The sequence below is a fragment of the Clytia hemisphaerica genome, unplaced genomic scaffold (genome assembly GCF_902728285.1).
Source record: "Clytia hemisphaerica strain Z4C2 unplaced genomic scaffold, Clytia hemisphaerica genome assembly, whole genome shotgun sequence".
Lineage (NCBI taxonomy): Eukaryota > Metazoa > Cnidaria > Hydrozoa > Leptothecata > Clytiidae > Clytia > Clytia hemisphaerica.
Genome location: NW_027103676.1, coordinates 879,921 through 889,920, shown reverse-complemented (window position 1 = coordinate 889,920; position 10,000 = coordinate 879,921). Strand labels below are relative to the sequence as shown.

The following is a 10,000-nucleotide window of genomic DNA, read 5'->3' as shown; positions in this document are numbered from 1 at the left end:
GGTCAGTTGTTATGAACATTGAACCACCAACTCTCTTCGCCAACATGCCAGCTAACGCTAAGCCAATCGCATGCAAGTCCAGAAAGTATACAATGCTCAAGAAACCGAACGTTTGCTATAGGAAGGTATAATAGAACCAAGTACTTCACCTTTGAGAGCCCAAAAAGTGGATAAAATCAAAATAACAAACCTGAAATCAAGATCGAAAGGGAAAGAAAAACGGACAATGACGGATACATCTTTTCATCCAAACGCCGAGGTCGAGCTGTCCTTATCAGAGGCGTGTACTGAAACGGACGGAAGACAAGTCAAGAGGAGAATGTTCGGAACGGAAATGAAAGTGACATTTCTTATCGACCGAGAAATGATTCTAATTAATTGTTTGGTCAATTTCTTCCTCCTCAGATACCTATGGTTTTTCAGGCTCAAAATCGTAAGGTTTTAAAGAAGTCAGGGAGGCTATATTCACTGTCGCTTGACTCCCCATTTCAATCATTGAAATCATGGTTATTCGAAGACTTACTCGATTCACTTTCATTTTCAGATGATGCGCAAGGGCTTGAATAGCTTGAAGGATATTCTAGTTCTTGGGTTAGAAAAACATTTTCAAAAACTTTTTGATTTTCCATTTTTCATAAAAAATGAAAGGGTCTCGTTGGAGCATCAAAGTAAGTTAGAAAGAGGTTGAGTTCCCCTTGAAACTAAGCACTTTTATGAATAAAAAGAGGGTAATAGAACATTTTAATAACGTCTTTTTCAAGTTCATAACGTCATTTTTGTAATTAGATTTTTAATTGCTCTTGACAGAAAAATCTTCAGAGCCATTTGAAATTCTTCAGTATTATCACATCCCTGTCTCATTGTGACCGGCCTGGAGAAAACCTTTTAGCCAATATTTGAATGAAATATAGATATTTAAATAAGAATTCAAAATTAGTGGGTTTACCAACTGACGGTATGTGCGGCAAAAAATCGCTTTTAGAATCGCACTCTTACAGTGCAGAAAAAATCAGTGAAATTCATACCCTTACAGGTTCTAGATTTGCTGAAATTTCCACCCATACAGTGCATTTATCAAAAGTCCCCCCTTACACTACATTTTTTTCAAATTTTAAACTCTTTTAGAGCAAAAAAATGAAGATTTTTGCGCAAAGATTTGCAATTTTTCCTATTTTTGCTGAAATTTCCACCCATACAGTGCATTTATCAAAAGTCCACCCTTACAGTGCATTTCTGATATAATTCTGAAAAATGTAACTTAACTCTTGTCATCAAATGTTTCAAACCATCGGCAGAAGCTTTCTTTCCGCATTGTGATCTGAGGAACGGAATTACAAATTGTACTTTGTTTCAAACTGATTTTTTCCTATTTTCCGCTTGGTCTACAGTATCACATTTACTTTTGTCCTTGCAAAGAAGGAATATTTCATTTTCCTTCCGCTTTCGTTATTTGTTTTCCATTTTATTCCGCTCTTTCTCTTCAACCTTGGAATTGCTTTCTTTTACTCGCTGTAGAATGTTTTTTGCGGTGCATTGACCCGTGAACGAATATTATCCTTTGGTTTTCTGACTTTTAGGTTTTATTTTATCGTACGAAAACACGGCTGGAGCTTCATGGGATAAAGTGACGTGCTTTCCAGTTGTTTTCATCGTCTCTTCAGCTTGCTCAAATTTGTATTTATAGTATGCAGTATCTCGAGAGGGGAATTTATAGCTGATGATGAAGTGGAGGATGGCCCAGGCATTTAGAGATGTTGATGGTGGGTTTAGGATTGCCTCATCTCGTTTAAGGGCTCTGGTCATGGTGAAAAATCGATTTAAGAATTTGAAGATAAAACCTTATGTTTTTGCTGCTTTGATATGTTTAAGAACAAACTGCTTTTGAAAAAAATGAATTTAAGTAATTAATTCATGAGTAATTAAGGCACAAGAACTTAATAAAACGTCAAAACGACGCTATTCATATACTTTTCACAAAAAAAGCCTACTCTCTTTGGGGGGAATCTTTTTAGGACATAGGACAGGACATATAAAAAAAGTTGTACATTAATCTTTTTAAAATGCAGAAATTGCCATTTAAGTTGGTGTAAAATCGAAAAAATGGGTATGTCCAGAGCCCTTAAACTTTGTCTGATTCATCCAGTCCACATCCAAGCTATTTTTTGCTATACCAACTTTTTTCCCTACTTTTTTTAATCGACTCTGGTTTTGCCCACTCGTTCCATATTTCTGATAGGAGGTCCATGAAGTCTTCTCGAAAAGGTTTTTGACTTTGTACTTCTCATGAAGCTTTCCATCAAGCTGGTCATGCCTCTGATTAACCCTTGAAGTACCAGGTGGAAGAATATCCTGATTTCCTCATCCTCACTAACAAAGACATGAACTTCTCATCAAAGCGAAACCCGTGACCATAAGTAATGAGTACAATAAACGTTTTTTTTAAAAGAACATCCAAAGTTTTTGAAACTTTCGGATGTTCTTAACTTTTTGACTTTTAAGCCTAAAAATTTTCTTAACAAATTCACCATTTTGTGAGTATTTTTGCCCATTTTTCTAAGAAACCGACGGTTTTAGAGTCGACAAAGCACAACTCCGTCCCCGTGTATCCCAGGCTTTATTTACGTTACTTTATGGACGCCAGAGATATTATCTGGTGCTATCAGTAAGCATCAAAAAGCTGATAATACGCAGGAAACGAGGTTGGGCAAAGCCTTAAAATGTTCTTAACGTTTCGGTCATCGAAGCTTTATTCTAATATACCTTGTCAGCCCTTTTTACGCCGGCCCTTATTACGCCACAGTCTAATTTTGGGCTTACGCCAATTAGGGCCATTAATAACGCCAAAATTTGTAAAAATGGCTACTTATGTTTCAAATTAGTAATAACAATGTTTAAAATTTACATTGAAATGTCATGTCTTCGGTAGTAAATGATGTCACGAGTACATGCTTTACTAAATGTAAATAGCATATTTATTCTATAGTTAACTTTTATCAATAAAAGTTATCCAATCATAACGCCGTAGCTAGCAACAACGATAGCTGTCTTCTATTCTCCAAATATACAACCAATCAAATAGCTTTGTAAATTCACCAATCAAAATTTAGAATGAACTCTGAAAGCAAACGTTTAACGAACGATTCGACCAATCTAGAGAAAAAAGATAATCCCTGGAATTCGAACAATCCTCTCGGTAGAGACCAAACCATCAACTACGTAAGCACGAGATTTTCGATACAAACCTGACAAAAACATTACCTAATCTTGCAAAGGTTTAGGTAAACGATTAACGAACAATTCGACAAACTGTGAGAAAAAATAATCCGCAAAGCTCAAATAAGGAATGTTATAAATTCCGCAAGAAAAAGGTTTGGGCAAGTCCTAGCAAATGGAAAAACCCTAACCGCAAATTGCGTTACACGAAATTCTTAAAAACAATACGTGCGAGACAAGGCAACATCAGAGCAAAGTTCTTCATCAAACAAAAGAAACCGTGGGAAAAACAAGAAGAAGGAGTGGCGCTCCACCACCTCAAAAACAGTATAAATACAGGAGTCGAAATCAAGGAACTCAGTCAAGGGAAGCGCGCGAATAGAGAAGAAATAAAGTGAAAGAAGATAGGCCATCAGCCTAAGAAACAAATAGCGAGGCCATCAGCCTGCACTAAACGTACTCTTTTATTGTATTTACGAATTTGAATTTAAAGGAAGAAGAAAAGAATCTAAGGGAAATTAATTAATAGCGAACCCCATAAATATATCGTGTTAAATCATTATTTGGAATCATTTGAAAATAACTTTAGTAACAACAAAAAGGTGATTGTTACAATGATTAAAAATTCCATTCAAAGTGACTGATTTTCCTGAGGTCTTAGATATGGAGTATAATTACTGGAGGATAATTTTTGTTCTTCGAATCATCCTAAAATCTTTTAAATTGAGAAATAATGATCGAAAATTAACGCCACTTTTAGGTAAAGATCACAAAATCTTTGCCCTTTTTACGCCGGCCCTTTTAACGCCAGCCCTTATTACGCTACGTAGCCAAAAATAACGTCAATAAGGGCCGTCGTATAAAGGCCCGATAAGGTAGTTTGTTCTTATAAAAGAAATATGTAAGGTATTTCTTAATGTCAGGACATCATCCAGGTTTTCTTACGTGCCTGTGCTTAGCTTCGATTCTATCGTCATGAACAGCAGAGTGGCTTGTATTCTGTTTTGTCTTTTTGAACTGAATTTTAAAACTCGGTTTCATTTTGAATCTCGATACTGAAATAACAACAACTGTGAAAACTTTTTTTCTGAAGAATTACGCATGCACAGTACTAAAAACTGAACAATTTCTAAGCCCGCTCAAATCTTACCCAAGACACAGGTGGAACATATTTGAATAAATAAGAATTTGACATTCTTTATTGGTCAGCCAAAGCTGAGCATTCATTTACGCATTTTCAGGGGAAGACGAAAAAAAGTGTTAACCCTTTTTCACTTTCGATTTCTTCCTCGGATTATCGTCCGTTTTCCTTGCGGAATACAAAGTTTATTCATTTTCCTTAGCAAATACAGAGTTTATTCATTTTCCTCGAGGAATACAGGGTCCATTCATTTTCCTTGAGGAATACAGGGTTCATCTATTTGCTTCAGGAATACAGGATTCGTACATTTTTTTAGGAATACGGGTTCATTTAAAAGAAAAGAGAGAATCTAAGCTATCCAATGAGCTGTTTTCTTAAAACAACTTAGAAAAACAGAACCATGGCACTTAAAGGGCTAAACAGGGAGAAATAAAAATCTCTAAGGCAGCCCTCTGTTTCATTGTTTTTATTTGAGAAATTAATGATTCATTCATTTTCTGGGTACATTCATTTGCCTTAGCAAACACAGAGTTCATTCATTTTCCTTTATGGATACATGCTTCATCCGTTTTCCTTGAGAAATACAGGGCTCCTCCGTTTTCCTTGAGAAATACAGGGTTCACCCGTTTTCCTTGAGAAATACAGGGTTCGTCCGTTTTCCTTTAGGAATACAGGCTTCATCCGTTTTCCTTGAGGAGTACAGGGCGGGCTCCGTTTTTGTTAAGAAATACAGGGTCAATTCGTTTTCCTTGAAAAATACAGGATTCAATCATTTTCCTTAGCAAATACAGAGTTCATCCAGAGAAATGGAAATGAGTATAATTGTGGTTAGGTACACGAACGAAATTGTCGATCAGTCTTCCGTGTCCAACCGTTCTTGTACCTTGCCAACCTAAACGTGATGATTATAAAAGAAAAAACATGTAAGATTTGAACACTCAAGCGATTTAATCACCTTGGTAATATTTTCAAAACGAGGCAGCCATTGCACTCAAAATAATTTATGAAAAGGTCTATATTTTCGGTCGATTTTCTAAATACTTCAAGTCATATCAGGAAAAATCTTGATTGAATGAAATTTTTGGTCCACTTCAGCTCAAGTTACGAAAGCTGGTATTTTTCGAATGTTTTAATTTTCGTATACGTCTAGAGCAAAACGATTCGTCGACTGGCACAAACATATTTTACCGCCCATGAGAGTTTCCTAAGCTTTTTCCGTTCGACTGGTCCCAAATTACGACTTTCGATTAAAGAGGTCCGTGGATTACAAGCTAAGAACTTCAAAGTTTGACCGACACCCAAGTTCTTGATGTGTTTTCGGTTGAAGTATTAATATTGGCCAGTATGACTGGGGTAATTTGCGTGGTCAAAATGGAGGCACTATCGAGAAAAAAGTTTAAAGTTGGAGTTACTGTCTATTTTTCAATTGAAACCTCATGAGGAATAATCAAAAACTTTATTTAGAATGTTTTAAAATCTGGTTTTAATTTATGGAGCGTTCAATAAGTATAGCATATACCGGGGCGTAAGGGATTTGGGTAGGGCATGAAAAAATCTTGAGGGCTTTGGGTCCCGGCTTTGGGTAGGGTACGAAAATAATTTGAGCTAAATTTTATTTTAACAAAAATTTTAATTTTGTCAATTCTAAAACTCCATTATTCCATGGAGGTATAAAGAAACAGGAGAAGTATGCTATTGTAACCAAGCTCGCCCTACGATTAAAAAAGTTACGATGTATGCATGCTCATAATCTCATATATCGTGCATTTTTAATGAGCTCTTTTATCCATAGGTGAAATCCTATTGGCTCATTTAAGCTTTAGAAATTAGATGAGACGAGATTCATTGTTTCTGACATCAGTGTAAGAAAATATTTGGACTAAAAAAAGGCCTGTAAACTTGGCAATCCTTCATTAAATGATAAGATTTTTCGATCAATGTTTTCCTTAAGGTGAACTCTATTGCTTGATACTTTCCTCTAAAATTCTCCAGCGACTTTATGTCTACAGATTGAATCTGAAATCGTGTGTGCTTATAAAGAACTTTTCATTTTCTGGCTTGAGAAAATATCTTTTCAAAACAAAATTGAACGGATAGCGAAATGGAACATAAACTTGCTTCGTGGACGAATTTTTATCTAATTTTCGTATATTAAAAGGCGAGAATCTTCAATACTGATTATTAGAATGTTCATAGCACACTGCATGAAAAATTATCTTTCCGACTGTCCGATAGACGGTGAAAAGGATTTCTTTCTTCGTATTTACGTGCACCGTAAAGGATTTCTTTTCGAGTGCATGATAAGGACGAAAAGTATCCTTTTGAAGCTTTCCGAAAAGAATATATTTCCATTCTTTTCTGTAACCGAAAAGTTATCATTTTCTGTCTCGAAAAGTACTGGAAAGAATACCTGTTTCTTTTCAATTTAAGAAAAGGATATCTTTTCGGTCTCGAAATTGCAGGGAAAGGATTAATTTTCTGATACACTTTAAGGGAAAGACTAAATTATTTTATGATTTTCCGAAAAGAACTACTATCAGACGTTGGAAATTCACGGAAAGAAAAGATATTCTGCTGGTAAATTTATATAAAAAGAAAAATTTCATCAAACCTTCCGAAAAGAAATACTATCAGAACAAGAAAGTGTACGAAAAGAACTAATTTTCTGATAAAATATTTGTTAAAGGAATAGGTTTTCATCGAAGCTCTTGCATAGGAAAGCTTTCTAAATTCGATATTGTACAGGAAGAATTGATTTTTTGATCTTTTTTGATGGATGACTAAACTATTTATTTGGTGTACGAAAAATACTTCTGCTAGACGACGAAAATTCACGAAAAGAAAAAATATTTTGCTGGTAAATTTATATGAAAAGAAAAATTTCATCAAACCTTCCGAAAAGAAATACTATCAGAACAGGAAAGTGTAAAAAAAAGAACTAATTTTCTGACGTATTTTAAATACGAAGTTTTCATCAACCGACATTACTGCCGTTTTAATGAAATTAGACGATAGATTAAATTCGATATAATATTCTACTCGGATGATTTTCTTCTTTAAAATTAAAGTCAATAAATATTAAATAAATTCATATTAATATATATGGTGAAGTTAATATATATGTACTCATAATTCTTGTGCTAAAAATCTAAAGTATACCTTATTTACACAAAATGACTTATATTAATAAAATAATAAATTATAATATCTAATTTTTCTTGTAAAAAATGACAAAAAATGATGTGGTATAGTAGGAACTTCGGTATAGGGTTAGGCGGGGGCGATTTCTGACAAAATTTTACATTGTAAGCATTATTCGAATTTAAGAAATGAGAATTAGGTTGCGGTTAAAAAAATTGTTTTCGTATAAAAAAGGTTGAACCAACTAACAAAAGAAGTCGGACAATTACTTCTTCAATTACTTTCTCCGATTTTCCGTTCAAACGATCTGTACCTCCCCCTCATTGAAGATGTTTCTTTGGTTATGTTGTCGAAAAATGATATATACTTCCTTTTCTTATAACCATAATATTCATATCTTTGTCTTCTGATGAGACGATTCATTCTGTGATAAGTTTTCTCCACACCTCTTTGACATTGCAGCGAAATGATGTTTCGGCTCTCTCCGCTGGGCTCGCAATACGTTTGATTTTCTGTCGAGAGAAAATGATAGAATTATACTCTACTTCTTAAACAGGATTATCTAACAGATTGATTGCCGCTTTATCTTTATTTCAAATTGAAAATAATCAGTGGAAATCCAAAATGCCTTGAAGATTACAAAAAAACATAATAGCAAGAAAGAAACCATGTTTTTTAGACAGGCTATTCCAAAAATAACTAAAAAAGTGTACTTACATGATCATTGCAGGGCCTCTTTAGCATTATTGACGCAAATATTCATCGCAAAGTCTTTACTTCTTACATTTGTTACACTCTATGGCTTACTGTAAAGTCCGTGTGAACAAATGTTACATAATTTCGTGACAAATCAAGTCTTTTCTTTCCCTCTTTAATTTCTGCCAATTAAAATCTCTTTATTAACATTTTTCTATGAGAGACTTAATTGGACTGCAATTGAATATATCGTAATTTTTCCACAATTATAAATGTGTTAAGACAGGGTCCCAAAGGGAATGGTGTTGTTTAGTTCAAACAGTTAATTGTAATTTTTTTGATGAAACCGCCTAACAAATTTTTCAGCCTTGGAAATAGCACCGAAAAAAGAGAAAGTATACGAATCGTTAACTGTCGTTAAGAACATTTTAAGGCTTTGGGGACTCGAAAACACCCGATTTCTTAGGAAATAATGTGCGGGAAAATAATAACATGTTAAGAACATTTTTAGGCTGAAAAGTCAAGAACTCCCGAAAGCTTCAAAATTTTTAGATGTTCCTATAAAAAAAACGCGTATTCATGAAATATCAAAGTGATTTCTTTTTATATACTTTCCTGGTTCGTTATAATGTAAAACTCGTCAAACTCGCTGCCCATGAAAATTATTTTCGGATGATTTGCGAAATATCTAATTCCCAACATTTTTATGCAATCTATAATGTAAAATACAGGCTTAGATGCAACCTACTAGCCGTAAGTGCAGCGTCGCGAGGCCCAAAACAGTGAATCACTCAAACGAAACAAAAGTAGCTGCCGAAGGATTATACTATCTTCATTTTATGAAAGAATGCCTCAAATAAATTATTCTTCTTTCCTTCTACAAAACGCCTTTGCACTTGATTCAAATCAAGGAACAAAAAATTGCCTTGCATTACATTTTTCAACTATAATGAAATAACTCGAGATTATATGAGGCCCCCCCAGTCGACCCTCAATTCACGTATTCACGCAAAATTTTTTGCCAATTCACGTATTCACGCGTGAAAAAAACCATTTTCACGTTCACGCGCTGATTTTGCTTTTAATTCTTTTGTTAAGCGATTGTGACTTTATTGGGCTAAATTTGACCTTTTTATGGCCAACATGAAGTTTTCTGCAGTTTTTTTTACCTTATTCTTGACAGCGTCGACCTTTTAAGATCTCTTACAAAAGTCTGTCTATCACGTCTATCACGCCAAAGTTACAAAAAACTACCTCTCTGGCGTACGGTGGTATGAACCCTGCCTGAATTGCTTTTTAAGGGCTCTGACCATAGTGAATTTTTGCCGTGTTTAAAATGTGTTTTCTGACTAATGTAACCAACAAAACTATAGCATGTTATACATTTTCTGTTAGACAAACTATTCCTGAATCTGAAAATTCAAAAATTGCATTGAAAAAATTTGATGAAGAAGAAAATGAAGAGGAAGAGTATATCAACTTTTAAGAGCTTAGTTTCGGCGAAGAAAAAACATCTTGAAAAAATTTTCGCAGTAGATGGTGTATCTTTTACCGAACAATAAAAATTGGTGGCTTTAGCATCACAGACGACTTCACCATCAACGAAAGAAAAATTATTAAAGATATGTGCCAAAAGGCGAAAAAAATTAATTCCAAAAATGACGATTTCGTTTGGCATGTAAGAGGAAGCCCTAGAACAAACCTTCGCCTAGTTCGAAAACCTAGGACAAAGACCAAAACAACGTCTTCTCTTCTGTCCATATCTTCTGACGACTGGACGACAGATGAAGAATTAGACAATTTATAAAT

At 34.5% G+C, this 10,000-nt stretch overlaps 1 long non-coding RNA gene across 1 annotated transcript; it reads right to left on the bottom strand.

Moving 5' to 3' along the window:
* Positions 1–7,387: 7,387 nt before the first annotated feature.
* Positions 7,388–9,165, bottom strand: LOC136803642 (uncharacterized). The gene is made up of 2 exons (XR_010846169.1): positions 8,213–9,165; positions 7,388–8,007 (listed from the first exon to the last, which is right to left on the bottom strand). It is a non-coding gene; the product is annotated as an uncharacterized lncRNA (long non-coding RNA).
* Positions 9,166–10,000: the final 835 nt, after the last annotated feature.